At 47.0% G+C, this 25,553-nt stretch overlaps 1 long non-coding RNA gene and 1 pseudogene across 1 annotated transcript in view; both read right to left on the bottom strand.

Annotated features, from left to right (window-relative positions):
- LOC147733414 (uncharacterized) overlaps nt 1–24,756 on the bottom strand; it is a 30,669-nt gene extending 5,913 nt beyond the window's left edge. Inside the window, exons 1-2 of the long non-coding RNA XR_015308726.1 lie at nt 24,668–24,756; nt 22,095–22,282 (exon numbers count right to left, since the gene is read on the bottom strand). This is a non-coding gene — a long non-coding RNA (uncharacterized LOC147733414). The remainder of the gene's footprint in view (nt 1–22,094; nt 22,283–24,667) is intronic.
- LOC147733415 (small ribosomal subunit protein eS10-like) lies at nt 9,823–16,605 on the bottom strand (annotated as a pseudogene).
- Nucleotides 24,757–25,553: the final 797 nt, after the last annotated feature.

Here is a 25,553-nt window from a genome sequence, read left to right as displayed (position 1 = left end):
CCAAACAGTTCGTCCCCCATACCTCACCCCACCCCCCGGATCTCAGTGTCTTCCACACCCCACATGGCAGAAGCCGCAAACATTAGTTCGACTCATCCTCCAGGTCCTCCAGGTTCAACAGGTGCAAATCATTCGTACATGAGACCACCTCCGTGGGTCGTATCGTAACCCTCACTCCCCCCCCCCCCCCTCCACAGTGCACCCCCCTATTCGAGTCCGTGATAGTGCCTCCACTTGGCCCATATTTTTCGAAATTTCCTCGGGCACCCCCTCGCTTTATACGTAACCCTCTCAGCTGCCATGTACATGTCTAAGCCTCGCCTCCAGTCATCCAGATTCGGCCGTCCTGGTGCCCCCCACATTCTAGCTATATCTCTCTTGGCGACTACCAGCGCCAACAACAGAAAGATAAGTGAGTATCGTGTGACATCCACCTCAGTTGACATGCCCAGGAGTGCCAGCCTAGGGTCCCTGGGGACGCCAACCTCCAGAACTGCTGATAATTCTGTGAAGACCTCATTCCAGTACCCCTGAATCACGGAACAACCCCAAATAATATGGTAAAAATCACCCTGAGGATGTTGGCACCTCAGGCAGGAGGCATCAGCGGCCCTCCCCATCCGGAAGAGTCGTGTCCTATCAAAGTAGGCCCTGTGGAGAACCTTGAACTGGATGAGGCGAAGCCGTGATTTGATGGCCACCACCCTAGGGTGCATGAGGATGAGTTCCCAATCCAGGTTTTCAAACGTGCCCACATCACCCTCCCATCTCTCCCTCAAAGCCTGTAGGTCACCTAGCATATTGTTTGTCAGTGTTTTGTAGATCATGGATACCGCCCCTCTGTGTATCCGCTCCTGGAGCAGGCGTCCCTCAAGTGGTGCATACTGGGGAATGTCAGTAAGGGAGATGTTCTGTGCCCCCCACGCATGTCGCAATTGCAGGTATCGGAAGTATTGTGTGTTATGAAGACCAAAGTCCTGTTGCAGTGCCTGGAAGGTTTTCAGCTCCCCTCTCGCCACGACATCCCCGATCGTGGAGATGCCAATGTCATCCCACTGTTTGAATCCCCTCAGTTTGTGAAGTTCGGTCAGCCAGCTGCAAGACCACAGGGGGGTTTGCCGGGTGGGTCTATTTTGCCATCCCATTTTCACCGTAGCTCTACGCCACGCCGTTAGGGTGATTCTAGTTGCCGGGAGAAGCCTACGTCCCCCCTTACCCCCGTAGAGGAAGTGTAGCACCGTCTTTGCGCCCCATTTGGATTTTTCTAGCGCATAGGTCGGGTGATCTGCGGGGGCATGTATCCACTCGTTGACTGGGGCCAGGTGTTCAGCCCAGTAGTATGCCTCTAAGTTGGGTAGCGAGATGCCCCCGCTGTATTGGTGCCGCTGCAAAGTCGTTAGTGCCACTCTCGGTTGTTTCCCCAGCCACAGGAAGGAGCGGAGGTCAGCGTGTATTTTCGGTGTAGTTGCAGCTGGCAGCGGGTAGTATTCGTTTTGGAGGGCGTATAGGAATTTCGGTAAAAGGATCATTTTATACAGGGCGGCCCTGCCCAGGATGGTGAGTGGGAGTTGTCTCCATCGATCCATTTCCGCCTTCGCGGCCACCAGGATCCTGTCAATGTTAGCAGTATAGGAACGACGGGCGTCTCGGGTGATGAAGACCCCCAGATATCGGAAGCCCTCTGTGGTGTGCAGGAGCTGTTCGGGCAGGCACTCCCCTCTAGGGGCCCCCTGCGGGTCGTATATGACCGATTTGTGCCAGTTAATGGTATGGCCGGCCACTGCCCCGAAGTCTCCCAGCTCCTTAAATAGGGCAGGGATAGTCCTAGTCGGCTCCGTGATGTACAATAAAACGTCGTCAGCGTAGAGGGAGATTTTCTCCTGGTCCGCATCCGACTCCCCCCAGTGAAACCCCCTCACGTCCCGGTTACGCCGAATGCGAATCGCCAGGATTTCAATCGTGAGGGTGAAAAGCAGTGGGGATAGCGGGCACCCCTGTCGTGTCCCCCGCTCTATCGCAAACTCTCTGGATAGCCTTCCGTTGACCCTCACCTTCGCTCTGGGGTTCGAATAGAGCAGCTTCACCCATCCTAAGAACTTAGGCCCTAACCCAAAGCGTTCGAGCGTGCCCATCAAGAAGGGCCAATGTACCGCGTCGAACGCTTTCTCCGCGTCCAGGGAGAGGAACCAGTGGGGTTCATTCCTGTCACAGACCTCCTGGAGCCAATTGTGGGTTCGCCGTAGGTTGAGTTTGGTGGCCCTATCCGGGAGAAAGTCACACACCATTCTCAGAAGAAGAAGGAACAAAGGCTACCCTGAATCTTCCTCAGTGACTTCACAAGGAGGGGAAATGGAGGAAATACATACAACAGGTCTCTGTCCACTTGATAGAGTGTTCATTGCCCCTTCCCCTTGGTGCCATAAACAAAAATAAGGTGTTTTTTTTCCAGGCAAATAGATTTATAACTGGGTGATCATATGTCTGACATGTGGTTTGAAATGCTTTTAGTCAAGTCAGGTCAACAAAGCTTTCTTTCGATATGAGATATCTTAAAAGCATTTTTACAATTAAAACACATTTCATAATAAATAGGGTTAAAAGAAAGAATTACATTAATAAAGAAGAAAGCCCTGGATGAAAGATGGGTGGATTTTGTATCCCAACATGCCATCATGTGTTTCCAGGAGACCTGGGATACAAACGGGAACTTCCTTCTAAATGGCTACTCCAGCTTCCACGTTAAAGCGACTACGGGACTGGGAGAGAGACCCAAAAGAGGCTTATACACAATTATTTCCCTCAAAGTGTCAGGCTCTATGAAAAAAATAGAATCATCAGCAGACAACATCTTATGTGTAGAATGGGTTAGGCCAAATCTCCCAAAAATTTTAATAGTAAATTTTTATAATGCCCCGGATAAGGCCCCGTATGATACACATCTTAGGTCCTTAGCTTTATTTCTTTCTCATTACAAGTCTAATCAAACAGCTTTATTCGAAATCCTGCTTATGGGAGATTTTAATATACACCCCTGTGGTTGGGATTGTTTTGCCAAACAACAACTGGCGCCTCCTGGCGCATAAGCCCCCATCGTGAACACACACCCCAGGGGATGGAGTTGGAAGAATTACTTACCGATGTAAACCTTTTTGAAGTAGTTGGGCCCGAGGGGGTACACAGGGCACCGACATTTATAGGAAGAGATGCCAACACGGTGATTGATTACATCTTTATTTCTGCGGGGCTGGTTGCTATGGTATTCTCCCAGGAAGTAAAGGTTTCCACCTTTAGTGACCATAACCCACTGATTCTGACTTTAAATAATGGGACTAACAGCGCAACTCAGGTTGAGCGTCTGGGAGGTTGCTGTGTTTCCATTGTCCCGAAGGATGGTGGAAGAAGGCTAAAATGGTCCAAGGTGGTTCCGGACACATTCATTGAACAACTTAAAGTAAATGCTTGTGCAGATTTGCTAATATGTACAGATAGCTCTGCAAATGATACTGACACCATAAATTCTTTCACTAACATCTGCATACAAGTAAACCGCAACCTAACTCGAAAAAAGAAGCAAATTGGTGATAACCGTCCTAGATGGTTTGATAGGGAATGTTCAAAGGCTCATAAGGGGCTCATGGTGGCTCTTAAACAGCAGCCAAGAAACAGTGAGCGGGTGGCCGAATGCAGGAAACTTTATAGGTCAACTATTAATAATCGTAAAAAAGCCATAAAAAATGAGCCCTGGGACAATCTTACATCAATTAACATCTTGAAAGATAGTTCCAAAGTTTGGGCAGTGATCAATCACGCATACTTCGCGGAGGAGGAAAACTCTATTATGGACTGTGTGATCCCAGAGGAAGACTGGGTTGCCCATTTTAGTAAAATTTATAATAGTGACCAAGATAGCCCATACCAACACTTGGCCTTTGATGTTCCCCTGCAATTTAACGAGCATGAGGTTACTAGGGCCATTATGGAGATGACAAAATCCAAGGCTCCGGGCCCAGATGGTGTCCCGGCAGATCTTTATAGGTCACCCCTAAATATGTGGACTAAAATACTCACAAATGTTTTTAATTTCACATGTACAGCTGGGTTTCCTAAATCATGGTCCTCCTCAAATATCATTCCCATTTTTAAGAAAGGCTCTCGAACTGACCCGGCCTGTTACAGCCCGATATCATTGATTGACTCTGCCGTGAAGATCTTGGGCAGAGTCATTCTTCACAGACTGGGGGACTACATAAAGGAGAAGGGGGTCCTTTCAGACCTGCAGTATGGTTTCAGGGCCGGGAGAGGAATTATGGACCAGTGCCTAAATCTCCTCATGCTTGTAGGTAAATACACTAAGGCCAAAGAGGGAAATTTATACATGGCTTTTATGGACCTCTCCTCGGCCTTCGACTTGGTCAATCGATCCAAGCTCTGGGCTATACTGGCCAACTTGGGTATCGACCCATCGCCGGTAAAAAAATTTTGCGTCACCCCACACTGATTTGTCAGCCTCTGTAAGAACTGATCGGGAGGGCAGTTGTACTCGGCCTTTCCATTCTAGAAGGGGTGTCAGGCAGGGCTGTATCCTGGCCCCCCTCCTATTCACCCTTTATATCAACTCACTGGGCAAAGTTCTAGAGGTATCAACACCTGACATCCCACGAGTAGGGGACTCCCTGGTGCCCGTATTACTATACGCGGACGACGCGGTGCTTTTAGCCCGCACAGGGGTAGGACTACAAAAACTCCTTGACACATTTGGAGAGTTCATGACATCACTTGACCTAGCAATTTATAATAAAAAATCCCACATTATGGTGGCAGGTAAACGCAAGAAAACACAAAAGCTAAAGACGTTTACCTGCACTGGTGAGGGTGTGACTAGGGTACCTGTTTTTACTTATCTGGGCGTTATTTTTGAAGAAGGGAGCTCCTGGACCGCCCAAGTAAATGCAAAAAGCCTTGCAGTTAAGAGATCTACTTCAGCTCTAATGAGCTTTGCAAAGCGGCTGGGCTTGCGTCCAATGGATGCCCTCCTGAAAGTATACAAGTCAAAATGCCTGTCTATAGCCAAGTATGGTGCCCCCTTGTGGGGATTTTCGCCTCAGGGGAAAATACAAATTGCGGAAAACAACTTTCTTAGAACATTGCTAGGAGTCCCGCAATCAACACCAGTTTTCTCCCTGCAAACTGAGCTAGGCTTAGGCTATGTCACCGACGAGCTCCAATTGGCCCCTCTTGTTTACTGGGCAAAAGCTTGGCTAAATAAGGATATACCCCTGAACCACTGCATCCTTAAAGACTGCATGGAGTTAGATAAGGTAACTAACATCTCCTGGCTTGCATATATTAAGAACACGGTGAATAAATTGGGTAGGCCAGATCTCTACAACAATCCGAACACCATAGTCAAAGGTGACGTAAACTGGATAAAGGAAAATTTCCTGCATAGGGCTAACCAAGCTAGGGAAGAAGAGGAACTAATGAAGCCCAAAGTAAGAGCGAATTTCCTGCTACTAACTACCCCTTCCCTAGAACCCTATCTAAAAATTGTCAGCAATCCATTTCATCGACACCTCCTTATCAGGTTCAGGTTTAATATTAAACAATACTCCCTAGGAAATTTCCCTGTGTGGGGGGTACCTGACACTCTAAACCCATGCAGTTGTGACAACTTCTCAGAACAGTCTCTCATGCATTTTGTTATGTTCTGTGATCACTTTAAGGAGATTAGAAGACGGTTTTTAGCCCCAATTTTAAGAGACACAGGTTTTCTCCAGGTTCGCCCAGCTCTCTTGTACCTGCAACTTTTAGGAACCACAAGGGTAATTTTCGGGGTTGCTAGCTTCCTGGTAGCTGCTATTCGTATTAAGTCCAGGAAGCTATCCCCGAATAACCAGGCGGGCTGAACAAACAAACTGAGTTTCTTTTTTACTGTTTTTAAAATTGTCTGTTTTTAAAATTGTCTCTTTCACATGTCCATTTTTTTTCAACTTGAAATGATTTTTACATGCATTGATATTATCACTAAAGTTTACTGTACTATTGAATTAATGAATTGTGATACTGTATTTTTATTGTCTGATTGTGCTTTTGATTTTAACAATCGAATAAAGCTTGTTTTTGACTTTGACATTAATAATCATTTTTGCAATAAAATAGTAAAAATGTATTAAACTATAACAGCTTTGATACAAAATTTGAAATTAATAATCATACTAATTCATCATATAGCTTTCGATCTTATCAGCCAAGCCCAGCTTAGGAATTTTGCCACCCCACAGGCTAAGGTTGTATTTGCATCTGCTTGGAGGATTCTGAGAGCAACAGAATGATTCCTAGTCTCAAGCTGTAGGCATACTGGTTTTGGCCACTTCAGTCTAGGTTTGGTATAAGCCGGACATACAAAGAAAAGGTGTGGAATATTTTCAATAACACCTACACAATGTGGGCAATCAGGAAATGTTTGGTGAGGTGGCTTCCATTTGCTTGTGCGTTCATAAAGAGGAAGGGTGCCCATTCTAAACTGAATAAAAAGAGCCCTATCTCTCGGTTTCTGAGTAAAATCTAGATAGGGCTCCAGACGAGGCACTTGCTTGTGCTGGCGAAACTCATCAGTCAGCCTGCCCCGATTGGGATCTCTATGTTCCTGATTATCAATCCATGCCCAGAATGCTCTCTTTGTTTCAGCCTTGGACTACGAAACTCCTGACTCCCATGCAGTTTTGAGGCCAGTAACCAAGAAGAGCTTTTTTACGTTTACTAGCCAGCCAATCTTATGGGATCCCTGGAGGTTCATTACTTCTCTTAGGCCATCGGCATATCTAGATAGCTCGGGGGTACGCCATAGCCGAGCCCAGTAGAGAAGGGGGCGCAAGGTGATTAAGTACTTAATTGAGCGACGACCCAAATCACTCAGAAGTGGCTTAATTGGGGTTCCCCTGGGGAGCAAGGCAAACTCTCTACAAAACTTGTTTTCTGCAGTAACTAGCACGTCTATCCTACCGAAGCCCCAAAGTTCGGCTCCATATAATGCACAGCCTACGGCCTTTGCAGCGTAGTTCTCCAGGGCAGGGGCAATGGGCCTTGAGGTTGAGGCACGATGTTCCCTCCCTATCACCCCCACTACCCGCTTATAGCTTAAGGCCATTTTGTCAATGTGTGGCTGCCATTTAAATTTGTCGGAGATTTTAATCCCCAAATAGTCAAAGACTTTGACACGCTATAGGGGTACCCCATCAAGAACGAGGGTGGATTTGGCCGATCTACTAGGGTTAAAATAAAGGAGCTTAGTTTTAGAAGTATTAATTACTAAGCCCCTCATTTTACAAAAGAGGCAAAACCGAACTAACAACTTCTGTAATATTGCAGGGGTTTTCGATACTAGCAGTTTTTCATCTGCAAAAAGTAAGGCGGGGACTTTATCCCCCGCCAAAACAGGAGCATCGGCATTAATTTCTAGGAGAAAGCAGACAACCCCGTTCACAAATAGCCTGAATAGGGTGGGAGCCAACACGCGTCCCTGGCGGACACCTCTATTCACAGGAATTTTACCTGTTTTTTGTTCCTGCGTACCCCATCTAATACGGGCATAGTTTCCATCATGCATACGGGCCAGGAGGTTCAAGATGGAAGGGGGGAACCCCATCTTCTGCAAGACCAGCCAAAGGCGGTCTCAGGGAACCAGGTCAAGGGCGGTCTTCAGGTCAATAAATGCTAGATAAAGACCGCCCTTGCCTATGGTTACCACCTTCCAGTGCAGAAGTGCCAGCCTGAAGGCCTGGTCTATAGTACTTGTGCATGCCCTAAAGCCTGCCTGGAATTGCGAAATAATATTATTCTCCTCAGCCCAGGAGAGGATCCTCTCCAGGAGGACCCTGCCAACTACCTTCTGACCAGCATCTATAAGACTTATTGGACGATAGTTGGCAGGGTCCCATCTGGACCCTTTCTTGTAAATAGGAATTACTTCTGCCCCTTTACAGGAATTTGGGACTGGTGATCCCAGGAGCAGCCCCCTAAAGGGCTTCCACATTGCCATCAATTCTCTTCAGTTGGAGGATTGACAAGCTTCTTCCTGTGACCACAGTGCTTGAATTGTTTGAATCCCGAGAGCCGCCCAAAATCACCAGGCTGTTGCAATGAGTATAGGTCACAGAGGACCTATATGAACACCTAATAGAGCATTCTTGCATTCCACCCACCAGTCAATTGCATCACTTATCTGAGACAACAGCTGATGCTGATGTCTTTGTGAACACCCCATGACAATGCTCCCAGACTAAAGTCCAACTTTTTTGGAATAATGGACTCTACTCGCCATAAAAAGTGGAACCTTACTGCATGTAGACTTACCTATAAGTATTGCTTAGAGCTAGAGAAAGCTAGACAAAAGCATATGGAGAGTTCTATTTGTGGCATTTGAAATTCACATTTGTTCCTAAAGAATGTCAGGCAGAGTCATTTCAACCTTAGGAGGGATACCTTGGTCACTGGTCTTGTTCCTGGTGGATGCTGGCATGAATTAGAATGTCATTCCTCACATTGAGTTTGCCATTGGGGATTCCTACCAACAGCTCCCTAATGGGCAACTGAAATACCATAGACACCGATATTAAACTGAAACTGAGGAATGTGGTACCTTCTAAACCTTACATGTATGAAAACATTTGTTTGTGTGATTCAAGGTGGCTATCCAGTTGCTGTTTTCTTGCACACCATCTGCACTCTAAGTGACACTCACATTTTCTCATTTCTCCAGCTCTATCCTGATGGTCGATGTTGAAAGGCACCTGACAGTCTTGCAAGATAGCTAGCTGAATCGTGGTGGTTTAGGATCTCTTTGTCTTATGTATATGGTGCATTTGAAACATTGCAGGCACTGCTTCAGTGGTAGTGCTGTTGGCCCTACATAGAGGGTGAGCCTGGAGAGGGTGATCATCAGATGTGGACTAGGTGTCACCTATCTGTATTGGTTTAGTGCCAGGTCATTTTGATTTCAATCCAGGCTACATGTGGTTAACCTTTGAATGTACACCTTACATTTGGTGTGTGTACACTTATATTTAGACCATGGGCATTCTGTGGACTTCTTTGTCTTCCTCTTAATCAAAATTCACTCTAAATGATAATTTGTTCTACTCTTCCACCACCATTTTTTTTTAGCCAGCATCCTTCCAGATGCCGAAGAGCTACTCAACCTTGTTGCATGTCTGCTACCCATTCTAGTAGCTGGTTATGGTGCCAGTTTATGTGGGTTGTCTGTATGGGTGATTACGTCCGCCCAGTCTCGCTTTTCTCCTTTGATGGCAATAAATGCAAACAAGGCTTTGACATAGATGTCTCTGGCTTGGCACATGTTTCTTGGGTGTCTCAGGCAGTGCATTGCATGAAGTATGATCCTGGGTTCCTTTGGGAACTTTTTTCTTGACTTGTAGAATCAGAAAATGCCAATTGAGCTCTCATTTCCTCCTTGTTCATGGGCGACGTCTTGGGGCTCACCAGCTTCTTACCATGCAATCCACAGATGAAACAACTCATAGTCAGGACTAACTTTTGAAGTGAGGAATGTGCTCAGTTCATCAATGGCTTCTTTGTGATCATCATTGACACATATTCGGGAGAGTGGGGAAGACTTTAAGAACTTTCTTCCATAGCAGTCTCTCACCACACCATTAGTCTCTACTGTGGCAGTAAAAAGCAAGCTCAGGCAGGTGATCCACATTTTGCCTTGAAAACCATTGTAGTACCTAATACTGGCACATTCTGTAAAACCTTGAGGTTGATCTACGGTAGACAACGTATTACACAAATCCAAAAGAGAATTTATTGAATAGGATGGCTACGTCCATGACCAAATCCACCACAAAATTGGAACTCTGTAGCAGCTCCAGCACCATCTTCTGCCTTTTTGTCAGTACCCAGAGGAGCAGCACTGCGTCTGTAAGTATCCCTATCAGCCTTACCACAGTTGGGACGTGCAGGGCGCTCACCTTCGAGCGCTTTTGGCCTTGGTCTGCCAGTCTCTGGACGGCTTCTACTCAGGGTTTCTGGTACAACTTCAGTGGGCAGATGCAGGAAGTCTCTTAGGTACTGGATGCCCGCATTGGTCAATTACCAGTGGAAATGCCTCCAGGCAAACTGCTCCTTCACGTAACCACGTGATTTTAGAGACTGCATGGCCTTCAGGACATGAAGGTTGGGGACATTTTTGTCAGACAGTGTAACGTCCTGATCGTCTCAGGATCGTAAACAGACACGTAATGAGGACGCAACCACTTGTGTACGTTTTAGTTATTTTAATAAAGGCAAAAATAATACAATACGGAAACAAATGTTATAGTCACTGGAATCCTCCAGTCTATCCACGGTACCAACCCACAGCACGGATGGTCCTAACCGTCCTCTGCAAATACGCCGGTCCCGGCGTATGCCAACAGAGGGCAGATAAACAATGGCCGACAATGCCAGTCGGTATGCTGTGAGGGGTACGCAGAGTGATGGGGAGAACAGAGGAGACAGGGAGACACCCAGCCGGGGTCTCTACCTGAAGGGAGCAGCCGCTCGACCTCTTCCTCGTACTACACCGGGACGCTGAGACACCTCCGGGTGCTGCGTCACCGATGCCCAAATCAGAATATGTGTACAGGAATCGAGAGCAGCCGCTCGATCGATCCTGTGGACTTCCTAGCCTGTAACGCGGAAAATACCTCCTGGTGTGCGTTACAGCTGGTAGTCCCTGTATCTCTGGTCGGGCTGGGAGCTACGGCTCCTACCAGCACACGAACCAAGACGCTTAGACTCAGCCGAGTCAAGGTAAGGCTCAATGGTTGTCCGGTAGAGCTTCTGGGTCAATAACAGGTTAAGCTTGGCAAGACACGGCCCAGGGAGTAACGACTCGACCTACCTCCGTTCTTGCCTGACGGGATTACCTCTTCGGAACGCTGCTCTTCACGAAGCAGGTACGTCGGTGGAAACACAATATCCGACAGTGTTCTCCCTCTGGGTTCCTCCTTTTATAGGGCGTGTTTCCAGGAGTAATGTAATGGGTCGTTTGTTTACATAACATCTACTCGCTAAGCATCCTGGGATTCGTAGTCCGATTTTCCAGGTGCCGGATTACTCCTTCCCGACGGGAATTCTTTGACAGTACATCCTCCCTCTCTCAGCGGCTCCCCACGGGGCCAGCGCTGGAAGGAAACCTACAATGAAACAACGAGACCAAGCGCGGGGCATGGACTCCTTCAGCCGGCTCGCATGACTGTTCCTCCGGACCATAGCCTTTCCAAGCCACCAGGTACCACAGCTTGCCCCTACGCCATTTGGACGCTAGTATGCCCGATACTTCATACTCCACCTCCGATTCCACACATATCGGCCTAAGTGTCTCAGACTGCTTGGAGGTTGCTGGTTTAATTAAAGATACGTGAAAGACAGGGTGTATCCGCAATGACTGGGGCAAACACACCTTCACATTCACTGGACCGATACATTTGGAAATCCGATAGGGGCCCATGAACTTGGGATGGAACACACTGTTCTTTCGAAATCGCATGTTCCTTGTGGATATCCAGACGAAGTCTCCAGTACGGTACAGTGGCCCAGGCCTTCTTTTCCTGTCAGCCGTGGCCTTGTACCTTTTCTTGGCCTCAGTCAGGACATCCTTTGAGCGCATCAATGCGTCCTTAATGCGTGCTACCCTGTCCGCCGTGGCGGGAATCCTGTTTTCTTTGAGTGGATGGAGAAAAGGCAAGAACCTGGGATGCTGGCCATAGTTGCTATAGAACGGTGATGACTGGGTGGAGCTGTGAGTGGCATTGTTGTATGCTATCTCCGCTACCCATAGCAGGTCTACCCATTCCTCCTTACCCTGGTCCACAAAACATCGCAGATACTGTTTGAGCGTTTGATTCAGACGCTCGGTTTGTCCATCGGTTTGAGGGTGGTAGCTGGTGGACAGGGCGGTTTTAACGTGCAGCGCTGTGCACCATGTTTTCCAGAACTGCGCCGTGAATTGCGACCCCCGGTCTGACACTATCACCCCTGACAATCCATGTAGTCGTACCACATTTTTCAGGAGGAGTGACGCCAATTCGCCTGCTGTAGGGACTCTTCTGCACTGGATGAAATGTCCCATCTTCGTCAGATAGTCCACCACCACCAGGATCGCTGTCATCCCTTGGTCTATAGGTAGCCCCACCACGAAGTCCAGTGATATGTTATCCCATGGCCTATCCGGGGTCGGAAGTGGATGGAGGAGCCCCTTGGGTCGGCCGTGATCGGTCTTCATGGTAGCACACGTAGGACACGCCTGTCCCCACCTCCTGACATCCACTCTCATGGTGGGCCACCAGAAATGCCGTCCCATGCTAGCCATCGTTTTTTCGAACCCCAAATGTCCAGCACATGGAGAGTCATGGCACCAGACACATGCTTTTTTCCGTAATCTAGGCGTGGGTATCAGCAGGCACCTGCCTTTCAGGGGTATCCCATCCTTCACCTGCCATTCCTTGTGACTGAGGAGCCACCTTTGCCAAGCGAATTACCGGATCCCTCTCTGGATTCCCCTCAGGAATGTATCCGGCTGGATAACTCCCAACACCATCTGAGGGGGAATGATGGAATGTTCGGAAACAGGCATCGGTTCTTTAACAGCAGATTGGCGCGACAGGGCGTCTGCCTTCCGGTTTTCAGTCCCAGGCCGATACGTGATGTGGAAGTTGAACCCTGCAAAGAATATCATCCACCTCAACTGCCTGGGTGAAAGGTGTCTTGCGGCCGTCATGAACTGCAGGTTCTGATGGTCCGTATACACCGCAACCACATGCCTTGCACCCATCAACCAATGTCTCCATTCGGTGAAGGCGTCCTTAATAGCGAGAAGCTCTTTCTCCGCTATATGGTAGTTGCGTTCGGCGTCGGTGAGCTTGCGTGACATGTACGCCACTGGATGAAGCACCCCAGTGTCCTGATTCCGTTGGGACAAGATGGCCCCCAGCGCCACATCCGATGCGTCTGCCTCCACCACGTAGGGGAGATCCGGATCAGGGTGAGCCAACACCGGTGCCCTACCAAAGGCGTTCTTCAGGGCCTCAAAGGCTTCGTTCGCTTCTGGGGACCAGACGAACTCCTTGGGCTTCCTCAGCAGCTGCGTGATCGGGGCCACCAACCCTGAAAAGCCATCTATGAACCGCCTGTAAAAGTTGGCGAAGCCAATGAAACTTTGGACGTCTTTTACTCCTTGAGGCACCGGCCACTCTTTCACCGCCTTGATTTTGCGTTCTGCCATCTCCTGGCCGTCCGGACTCAGCATTACCCCGAGGAATTCCACCGATGTGACGTGGAAATCACACTTACTGAGTTTGCAAAACAGCATATTCTCCCTCAGCTTCTGGAGTACAGTCGTGACGTGGTGAATGTGCTCCTCCTCATTGGATGAATAGATGAGGATGTCGTCGATATAGACTACCACGTATACATCAAATATCTCTCGAAACACCTCATTCAGAAAGTACTGAAAGGCTGCAGGGGCGTTGCACAGGCCGAACGGCATGACGAGGTACTCGAAAAGGCCGAACCTGGTCTTAAAGGCGGTCTTCCACTCATATCCGTCTCACATGCACACAAGATGGTATGCCCCCTTTAGATCTAATTTAGTGTAGATACGAGCTTTCTTGACCTGCTCCAAAAGAACACTGATGAGTGGCAAAGGGTACCGGTTTTTTATGGTGATTGCGTTTAACGCCCTAAACTCCACGCAGGCTCTCAGCTCTCCGTTGGTCTTTGGGATGAAGAAGAGTGGCGAGGCGGCCGGGGACTTGGATGGACGGATGTATCGTAGCTTGAGGAGTTTATCTAGGTACCCCCTGAGATGCACGTTTTCTGGTTCCGTCAGGGCATACAGCCTGCCACTGGGAACGCTCGCTCCGGGCACCAGGTCGATCTGACAGTCTATGCGGCGGGAGTACCTCGGCCTTGACTTCATCGAAGACGTCCTCGAAGCTGTGATAGTGCAGAGGGAGTGCCACATCTTTCTCAGCCGCTGTAGCCACCGTCTGTCTCCCGTTTTCTTCTACGTCAGGGGATTCAGGTCGCATTCCACAATGCAGGATGCAATATGTTGACGTCATTTCTATGCGATGTGTTGGCCAATCCACCGAGGGGTTGTGCTTCTGTAGCCACGGCAATCCCAATATAACACCATATTGGGGGGCTCTGATGATGTTAAAGTCGATTTGTTCCAAATGGTCCCTTCCATATCTCACCGGAATGACCCCCGTGTGTTGCCCAATGGGCCCCGTCACCAATCGCCTTCCGTCTACAGCATAGACGTCTTCGGGTACGTCCTTGGGAATTAGCACTAGCCCTAGCCGGCAGCCTCATTGTAGTCCATAAACATGCCTGTGGCCCCTGAATTCACCATGGCCACAACGGGTATCCACTGGTCGTGCACTCCTACGTGCACCGTGAGGAATAGATGTCGCTGTCCTTTCGTGACAGAGTTGGATAGTGAAGGGATGGATGCGTGACTCCGAGATGCCCCTTCGTTGGTCTGGGAGTCCTCTAGTTTTCCGCCGGTACATCCACCACGGCTGTTACAGACCGGTTGGTCCTATAACGTGAGTTCTTCGGTTTGGCAGGGCATTCACGTACGTAGTGGCCTTTTTTGCCACAATATAGGCACAATCCTTGTTTGCGGCGTGACTCTTTCTCCGTGGCTGTGAGACTGGCTCGTATCGCACTAATGTCCATGGGTTCTCCCTTGGATGCGGAGGAGGGTTCTGGGCTTCCCACTGTCACATATGATGGAAGGGCTTTTCCCTTTCTCCCATGATCCCCTTTTCTCTCATTTAGCCTATGTTCCAACCGTAAGACTAGGTTGATAAGTCCTTCGCATGTCTTGGGTTGAGGGTCAATATGAGCCACAGCGTCTTTGAGCTCATCGCACAGCCCTTGATGAAAGAGCGCCGTTTGTTTAGCAAGAGGCCACTTGGTTTCCGCAATCAACCTACGGAATGCGTTGAGATACTGTACCAGGTCGTTGGATCCCTGTCTCAACTCGAGCATTTCACGGTCCGCCGTGTACGAGTCAGCCCTTCGGTCGAATACCTTCAGGAATTCTTCGCGGAAAGCACCCCAGTCACATAAGATGGGGTCATCTCTGCTCACCAGAGGTACGGCCCACTGTGCCGCATTTCCAGCCAAATAGGAAATAAGGAAAGCCACCCGGGCCTGACTATTGGGGAACGCCTTGGGTTTGCACGACAGATGTAGCGCCACTTGTGTGAGGAATACCTGTACCGTGTTGGGGTCCCCACTGTATCTCTCAGGTGTTGCCAAGGGTATGGCAACCGGCATCTCCACGACTACCGCAGGGTTTTGGTTCGTGAGGGATGCGCTGGGTGTGAGCGGGTCCAACTGTATAGCATCCAACCTGGCCTTTACATCGGCAGTCTCTTGCCTGGAGGCTGCCAATTCAATTTGCACGGCAGCTAAAGCTGCCAGGACGTCATCAAGTGTTGCCATGTCTGTTTACCGACCAGGAGACAGTTAATGTTTATAAGGTCGGATATTTTGTAACGTCCTGATCGTCTCAGGATCGTAAACAGACACGTAATGAGGACGCAACCACTTGTGTACGTTTTAGTTATTTTAATAAAGGCAAAAATAATACAATACGGAAACAAATGTTATAGTCACTGGAATCCTCCAGTCTATCCACGGTACCAACCCACAGCACGGATGGTCCTAACCGTCCTCTGCAAATACGCCGGTCCCGGCGTATGCCAACAGAGGGCAGATAAACAATGGCCGACAATGCCAGTCGGTATGCTGTGAGGGGTACGCAGAGTGATGGGGAGAACAGAGGAGACAGGGAGACACCCAGCCGGGGTCTCTACCTGAAGGGAGCAGCCGCTCGACCTCTTCCTCGTACTACACCGGGACGCTGAGACACCTCCGGGTGCTGCGTCACCGATGCCCAAATCAGAATATGTGTACAGGAATCGAGAGCAGCCGCTCGATCGATCCTGTGGACTTCCTAGCCTGTAACGCGGAAAACACCTCCTGGTGTGCGTTACAGCTGGTAGTCCCTGTATCTCTGGTCGGGCTGGGAGCTACGGCTCCTACCAGCACACGAACCAAGACGCCTAGACTCAGCCGAGTCAAGGTAAGGCTCAATGGTTGTCCGGTAGAGCTTCCGGGTCAATAACAGGTTAAGCTTGGCAAGACACGGCCCAGGGAGTAACGACTCGACCTACCTCCGTTCTTGCCTGACGGGATTACCTCTTCGGAACGCTGCTCTTCATGAAGCAGGTACGTCGGTGGAAACACAATATCCGACAGTGTTCTCCCTCTGGGTTCCTCCTTTTATAGGGCGTGTTTCCAGGAGTTATGTAACGGGTCGTTTGTTTACATAACATCTACTCGCTAAGCATCCTGGGATTCGTAGTCCGATTTTCCAGGTGCCGGATTACTCCTTCCCGACGGGAATTCTTTGACAGACAGCTTCAGATACTTGGCCATATGGACATATTTCTTAGCCACCATCACTCCCTCCTTGATCAGGAGCTCATAGATAGAGATCCGGTTCTTCTTGGTCATCAACATCTCTGCGGCTGCTTGTGGCCCTGGAGCCGAGGAGGAAAGACACCTTATTATTATTGGGGCCTTTTTATAGACTGAAGAGCACTGTGGCCCTATTTCTGCAGTAGGCCATGATTTCCACATGCAGACCAAAACTATTCATTTTTTTTCCCCCCTTTTTTTTTATTTTAATTTTTTCTCAGTATACACATTGTATTACATATTATACATTGTACAGTGCCCAAACAACTTTACATTCATAATTTACATTATCTGGTTTGCAATTAAACAGTAAAGAATAAAGCATAGGTTAAATACAAAGAAAAGAAAAATTTGATAGAGCCTATATTTCATGTTATGTTACATTGTCCTGCAGTGCCATGTTCTCTTTCCATTTCGCTATTGGTTCCCAGATTTTTAACCCTAGCCTTCTACCCCTTTTCCCCTTGCGTGCATATATTGCTTTCTCAAGGTTGTAGCTAGCTAATAGGTTTGCCAGCCGAGTTTGCAATCCCGGGGGAATCTTATCTTACCATGCTCTTGCCATTGTCAACCTCAGCACTGCAGCGGCCATAAACATAAATTCCTTGTAGACAGGTCCATCTTGCATGTCTCTCCCGAACAGAAGCCACATAGGTGTCAATTGTATTCGTATTCCAAGTGTGCTACCAAGAAAATCTTCTACGTTTTTAATCAAAGTGTATAACTGGGAGCAGGTAGCAAACATATGAATTATATCTGCATCCACTGCATTACATCGAGGGCAGGTGATACCAGTGGAGCCTCCCCATTTAGCTATTCTAGCGGGGGTGTGATACAGTGAGAATAAAGTCTTGTAGTGCTGAGATTGCAGGGGACCCGAACACAAGATAGTACGACCCATGTCCAAGGATTCCTAGAAGCTTCCAGGCTCCCCCCCCAGTTTTTCAACCCACTTATTACTAACTTTATCCATATCATCGATCTTCCCTTTTGCAAGACATGCATAGAAAGATCTAATTGTACAGTCCCCTCCTAGTTTTACTTTCTCCAGAATTTCATTGCTGTTAAACCCCATGCTACCACCCTGCTTACGACAAAGAAAGCTCCTTACCTGCAGGTATTTAAAAAAATCCTTTCTTTCAATACCATACTTGAGGGTGAGGTCTACAAACTGGGCTATTCCCTCCTCATCCATTAAATCTCCAATCTGTATTATCCCTTTTTGTGCCCATCCCGCCATTGTCGAATCAGCAAATACTTCCATAGGGAAGGATTTATTCTTATAAAGCCTGACATACCTATGATATCTTCCCAACCCCGCCTTTTTTAGAAAGGCATTCCAGATCCTGAGTGCTGCCACTACAGTCTTGAATCTGGTCCTTTTGTGATATCCAAACTCAACTCTATTTAAGAAATTGTTTTCTGCCTCTACCCCCATTGCTACAGAGTAGACTTCCGTGGACATGGTCGTAACCCTTGTGTCGAGTCCCCCACCCCCAATTAACCCCTGCATATACTGTAATGCTGCAGCCATTTGGTACAGCCTAAAGTCAGGGGCCCCCCATCCCCCTCTCTCTCTTGGGAGAGACATATATCTGTAGGCCCGCCTGGTCTTCCCATGTGCCCAAATAAACCTGTTCAGTACCTTCTCTAACAAATTAAACCACTTAACTTCAAAAACCAAGGGGATAGCACGAAAACAATATAGGAATTTGGGCAAGATCAACATTTTAATCACATTAGTGCACCCCATAAGTGAGAGATGGAGATTGTTCATCCTCTCCAGGTCTCCCTTAACCTTAGCGATCAGTGGAGTCAAATTCCTTTCTACGACCATATCCAGGTCTGCCGTTAGTGAGACCCCTAAATACTCTGCAGAGTTAACTACCCTATTATCATCGCATATAGCATATATATTTTTTATGATCTGCGTTTTAGATCTGTTTAGACTGTACCCCGATATCTGTCCAAACACCTGGGCCTCTGCTTCTACCTCCTTTATAGCTAGAGTGGGGTTCGGGGTTAGTATAGCTACATTGTCTGCATAAGCTAAGGTCTTCACCATGCAGCTGTTTACCCTCATTGGTGGTATCTCTGGATTAGCTTCGAATCGCCGAAGTAGCGGTTCAAGATATAGCGCAAAAGGAGGGGGAGACGAAGGGCATCCCTGCCTAGTCCCCCTAGCAATTTTTACTGCAGCTGACAGCCCTCCATTCACTCTAATTCTCGCAGTTGGGGTACTGTAGAGAGCCTGTATGGCTTTTATAAAAGGCTCCCCCATCCCACACCACCTCATAACCTGCCAGAGGTAGTCCCAGGAGACCCTGTCGAAGGCCTTCTCAGCGTCTAAGAAGAGTGCTGCGACAGGATCCCGTAGGACCCCTGCAGAGTCGAACATAGTAACAACGGTCCTAACATGCTGCGTTGTCCCTTTTCCAGGTATAAATCCATGCTGTATGGGGGTTACCAACTGCTCGATGATCCCTGCCAGTCTCTTTGCTAAAATTTTAGAGTCAATTTTGACATCAGAAGTCATTAATGTAATTTGTCTATAAGACCCTGGTGCTTCTGGCGGCTTCCCCTTTTTTAAAATTACAATTATATCAGCCCCTCCCCATGAGTCCGGGCTGGATTCCCCTAATTGCGCTTGTTGCATTATTAAGAACATATCTGCCAAAAGCACGTTTTTAAATACTTGATAAAATTCAAGCGGGATTTGATATGGCCCTGCTGCTTTACCTACTGGTAAGCTACCGAGGGCCCCCATAAGTTCTTCCAACTGTAAGGGTCCGTCTAATATCTCCCTATCTTCTTCGGACATTATCGGTGGAGAGATATTCCTTAAATATTTTTCAACCTCTAGCAAGCTCACTGGATCCTCTGGGGTATACAAATCTGAGTAAAACTTTCTAAAAACTTCCCTTATTAGATTAGGATCCACAACCAAATTCCCTTGTGCATCCCTAATTTCTTTTATTCCAGCTGCGGCCGCTCTCTGCCTAGTTCTAATTGCCAGAACTCGCCCTACTCTCTCGCTGAGTTCATACGTCTTTTCCTTCTTTGTTAGGAAATTATCTGCGGCTTGCCTAGCCAGTCCTTCCACCGCTTCAGCTTTCAAAGCTATGATTTTAAGCAGGTGTTCTTCTAGAGGTAAATTTCGTGTTATAGCCCTACTTAGATTTCCTTCCTCTCTTAATAGTCTCTGCCCAACCAGCTCTCTCTTATCTCTTTCTCTCTTTTGCCTTCCCAAGACGAAACTCATTGTTTCTCCCCGTACTCCGGCCTTGAAAGTGTCCCAAACCACTCCTGGATCTGCTGTCCCCCTATTGATGTCCCAGAAACATTTGATCCAGGCTATCATATGCTCCCTGTATGTAGAATCCTTTAACAAGCCTCTCTCGAAAGTCCATTGTGAGGGTATTCTTGGTGTTTGGTTAATTTTAAGAGTGAGAATCACCGGGCTGTGATCTGATATCACCCTAGGGAGCTTCTCCACTTGAGACCCAGGAAGTAAAGAGTTAGAGATCAAAAAGTAATCAAGTCTAACCATTACTTTATGTGGGGCGGAGAAGAATGTGCTTCCATCTAGATGGGGATGTAGCTTTACCCACGGATCCACCAGGGCATTGTGTGATACCATAGCAGCTAATGCCCTATATACTTTCCTCTTCCTACCCCGGTATATCCCACCTGGATGTGCAAATGAGCTCTCTAGATCATGTATGTTAAAATCCCCACAGCACACTATGGGCTCAGGCCACTGAGCTAGCTCTGTATCAAGGAACTGAAATACATCTGGATCGTCTTCCGTGGACCCATAGATTGTAACAAGGGTTAATTTCTGGCCCCTAAAATACAGTTCCAGAATGACCCACCTACCCCATTGATCTTCCTTCTTCTTCCCTACAGTCACATCGCTTCGCCTGCCCAAGACTGCTACCCCTCTAGTCCTAGTCCCCTGTTTAGTGCTTGCTAACACGTTGAACCCTAGTTGCTCCAAGAGATATATTTTACTCGATTCTATATGGGTCTCTTGAAGACATATCAAATCCAGACGCATAGTTTTTAGATACGCTGCAACTCTCATCCTCTTACTCATCTCATTGAGACCACATACATTAATTGATGCTATCCTGCACGCCATATCGCTAGCATTGGTAGATATAACCAGAGATAAACATTATTTAATATCATCAAACCAGTTTGTGTACATCCGTTATGTCCTAAGTAAGTAACAATGTGCCAAATCTTATAGTGCAAGAAGAAAAACTGTTGCTGTTTCCCCCCCCCACCCCTGAGCCCAACCCCTCCCCCTCCTCCCCTGCACTGCCCCCCCTCCCCTTTACAGGCAAATAGGTCAGCAGACCTATGTGTGCCCGCCTTAGATTGTTCTAGCCGCATCCCTCTCCCGCCAAGTGCAATAACTATGCTGTGCTACCCTTTACCCCTAGCCCCTTTATCCGTATTCAGGTGACAGTATTGTGTGCACAAATACCCATGGCTCTTAACCCCCCTTCTGCTTCCTCATTTCTTCCAAGAATAACTCGGCTTTAATCTCAGAAGTAAACATCCAGATTTTCCCCCTCACAACTACTTTAAGCCTAGCAGGGTACAATAAATATGCTTCCAAGCCTAGTGCCTGGAATGGAGCAATCATCTGCCTTAACTTCCATCTCCTCTCTACGGTAACGTGACAGAAATCAGGCCTGGCAAAGAAAGTGGTGCCTTCGAAAGTCCTCCTGCTGTCTGGCCTTGCCTTGCTCATAATCTCTTCTCTGAGCAAGAAGTTCCCAACGTTCACTAGTATCGCCCTCGGATGGTTTCCCTGGCCATCGCTCCCTGCTCCTCCTGTGGCCCGGGCTTTCTTCATTGTAAATGGGAACCTATGCGCCCTCTGTATTTCTGTTTCCCACTGCCACTGGGATTCTGGAAAGGCCCCCTTCAAGAGATTTATCACAAACTGTCTAGCGTCCTGCCCTTCTGACCCTTCAGCCACACCCAGCAGTCTAACGTGGCTGAGGATATGCGCTGGAAGATGGAGGATTTTGAAAATAGGCAGAGGAGGAACAACATCAGACCAAAACTATTCAGAAGATAGAATTGCACCAGCTCTTCCATATTCATTAAGGTGGGTAACCATGTGAGAGCAGCACACTTACGTACCATGTAACTTGTGTTTGCTGGATGTACACATACCTTGTATATGGCTTAAGAGTTGGGACTTAGGGTATCTGCATGTTTTGATCTTTCTCCAATGAATCACTGAATGCGAGGTCAGGGCTTTGTCAAAACAAGGCCAACGCACCCATAAAACATGCTGTGTCAGTCTAACATTCTTCTCTTTGTTTAGTGGGAGGCCTTGGTCAAGATTTTCTTATGAAAGTGATGTATAAGCACAATTAAATAAGCAGCACAGATGAATGTACAAAGAACCGCTAAGCAAGGACCACTAGATCCAGTTCAAAAGGGAAAATAAATCTCAAGATTAGCCTCTAATTTTCAGAAAAAACGAATTCAGAATATTATATTACCTTTGACATCTGCAGCTGGATACTTCCTAACAGTTGCGCATGGAGACTTGTCTTCATATGACTCCTCTTTAGCCAAGTGCCTACGTGGGTCAAAGACGTCGAGGATGCCACCCAAGGTCATAAAATAGCTTCCGTTTGGACTCTTGGTGCAGGTTTCATTCCCAGTTGCATGTGCCAGCAAGTGTTCACTGGAATTGAACAGAAGTATTCGCAAATCGAGAAAGGGGCCAATTGCGATACATTTAGACCAAAGCCACTGCCACTTTTAGTGTTACCCCTTCTGATTGGTAACAAACTACAAGCTGCACATACTACAATTGCAAGGGTCAGAAGCATATGGATTCGGCAACTCCAAGATTATCATTTCACTGTTAAATACTGTCCAGAGACTGAAACCCATCCAACTACCTATTGTGGGCCCATCAGCTAACTACTCAGTGGGGTCAAGCAAAAGACCAGACCAGGGATTGTAGCGGACACCTTACTGCTAGTGGCAGTGAATATGGATGAAGTCATTACTGATACATCCCTAGATCAGGACCTTCAGCAGGTAACCCCACCCTATCAGGAGAACACATAGAAAAAACTTCTCAAAGGAAACAAGCATCACACCCCTGTTCTGCGACAGCAGCTGTCAGCTATTCTAAATGCATGACATGCTGACAAATCCCTGAGGAACACAACATCCAACTGGCCAACAATTTTCACCAAGAAGAGACAAGAGCAGGGCAAGGATGAGAGAACATATATGGTGTTCTGGACTGGACCAAATGGTGGAGAAAGAGATCTGAAATTGTATGATGCTCCTATCCATGAGTGGCATGCATCGCTCAGTGCCAATGACAGTCAATACGCTAAACTGAGTACCATGTGACCTCATCGATGAAAATGTCTGCCTGACCACAGATACAGAAATGCCACTGCTAGTGATAAAGGATGAAATATCCAAATTCTTCTAAGTTGAATTACTAAGCACCACGGCCACTGACATAGTTACACTCTTACTCAGAAAAATTCTACCCACAATCGACTGCCTTTCAAGCTCAAAACCAAATACAGACCTCCATTACAAAGTTCCAATGCTTAAATAAATGAAGACGCTGGCATAGGACCATCATGCCCCACTGTCACCAAGTCAATTGCTTTTGTGTGCCTTGTGGTTCTCAGAAGAGCCTCTCAATGTAGTCAGGATGTTGAGTTAATAGTCTACGAGTTCCTGGAGGAATACCAAGATACTCCTCTTATAACCACTAAAGTAGCCATGTCCTCTTGTTTAATTGGTAATTTCAGACTCACCCACCTAGGAGGTGATGTTCAGCCTGAGTAGGCCGAACCTGAAGATGCCAGGTGAATGACCATATAAGCAAGGGGAAAGTGGCCAAGGTATGTCTGGCCATTGAGGGATTATTGGTCCCATTCTCACACTGTCATCACGAGGGCAAGTTTTGTACACATTTTTAAACCTGTCGACTGTTGTCGCTAAAGCAAAGGGCACCTTGGAAGCTCAATGGCAAGCATACAGCATAATGAATACAAATCAACAAAAGAGTGACAGCAAATATTCAAATGCAAACAAAGGCAGTAGAATAGTTCAGTTACTACCACCAAAGTAAGAAGAAAGAAGAAAAACGAAGAAAAACAAGGAACCGGTAAGTTTTGCAAGTGCAAAGTGGTAAAAGAAGAACCCTCAGGCACCAACTGAAGGTCGGATGCCAGTTGTCTTCATTGGGTTCTTATGGAAAACGTGATTTAGTAACTACGAGTGCTGAAAAAGTGAATTTAAAAGGAGTGTGGACTACTCCCCAAATCAGAAGATTATTTTAATGAAGGGGTAGTTCTAACTCCATTAAAAACATTAGTGAGAGCGGACATACATTTGGTCGTGTTAATTTAAACCAAGAAGTCCTATACATAAAAAGACAACGAAGGTCGACATGACATGTTTCTGCTATAAGGAGCTACTAGTAAGCTCAGCATTCATCAGGACCAAAAAGGGGAAACCTCGCCTAGTGGCTGGTGTACTCTAAGGCACCAATACCAAGTGTGGCGGGACAAAAAACACACACAGATTACAAACTTGAATTCAACCAATGTACAGGAACTTCCTCGTGCGTCCTCCCCAAAGCGTGAGAGATTAAGTTTCTGTAATATATCAATAGACACAAAAAAGAAAACAAAAGGTAAACTGCAATGCATTTCCCCATTTTTAACTGTAATTTTCAAAACACAATTACTGCCAAGAAAATATTGTAAGTAAGAGCCACTGAAAAGGTCAAAAGAGTTTTTGGTAACATAGTGGTACTCACTATATCCCAACTAATGGTAATAGCTGATTTTGCACAATAGCAATCAGAAATTCCTGTGCATACAACTATGCAGCTTTACTGGCGAAATCTCACCTTTGGGATATCAACCTCTTATCAGCACTCATGATCTATTATGATACATGGGCCAAGAGGGATTCCTTAAGAAATGATTTGATCAAGTGTCCGTTTATGAATTAAATAAATACATTTAAAATACACCTTCAGATAGGAAGTTCGGTAATGAGAAGTCTAAGGCATAACACTCACTCATATGGCTCCGGAGTGGAACTCCATGGGCGCGTGGCAGGGGGAATTCTTCATGCCCGGGTCATGTAAACAATACAAACCGGGTCAGCTGACCACCGTAATTTAACAGCATGACATGTTCTTTTATGAGCTCTTTCAAAGATAAATAAGTTAAGTCAGAGCTCACGGTTGCCAGTGGAGCGGGAAAAAAAGGAGCATATCGCCGCAAACACTTACTTTCTACCAGGCGACTACCCTCCAGGAAACCTACAGCGTCCAAATCCACGGCCCGAATACACCGGAGACCGGGGAAGAACGCTGATTTAAAAGAATACGTGCTCCAAGTAGGTTCCGATCACGTGTTCGTCCCATCTTAAGGTTTTTAAAGGGGCCGACTTGTTTACAAGCCTAACTTGCTAGATGTATGTAGCGTCCGTCTCTGGTTGAAAAACTTTATTAGTACGATGGACTGGCGCAAAAGGCACAAAAATATCCTTCTCAAAGGAGAAGAATTAATACAACACTGCCTTTCATATCTCAGCACACAGGAATTACTATGCAATACTAAAAATAAACAGCCTATGGGTGATAGCTCTAACGAGTGAAAGATCGATAGATGACACCGAAGTTTGCTGTCTACACTGACTGTCGGTTGAGAACGTAAATGCAAAAGGGCCAGCAATAATGTAAGCAGATGAAGACACCTTACTATGCCTGAATATGCACGTGTAAGTGTCCACATCTGACACCTGTGCAATAAGACATATAACACTAAGGGCCAGCAATAATATAGGCAAATAAAGGCACCCCATTTGCCTGAATATGCATGTGTAAGGGTCTATGTCTGGCACCTGTGTAATGAGCCATACAACACAAAAGAACCTCTCTTTTAGAAATCTAGGGATAG

Source organism: Lissotriton vulgaris, chromosome 2_1 (assembly GCF_964263255.1).
Source record: "Lissotriton vulgaris chromosome 2_1, aLisVul1.2, whole genome shotgun sequence".
Taxonomy (NCBI): domain Eukaryota; kingdom Metazoa; phylum Chordata; class Amphibia; order Caudata; family Salamandridae; genus Lissotriton; species Lissotriton vulgaris.
Note: the sequence above shows the minus strand (reverse complement) of the source record. Positions and strands in the feature narration are given on the sequence as shown.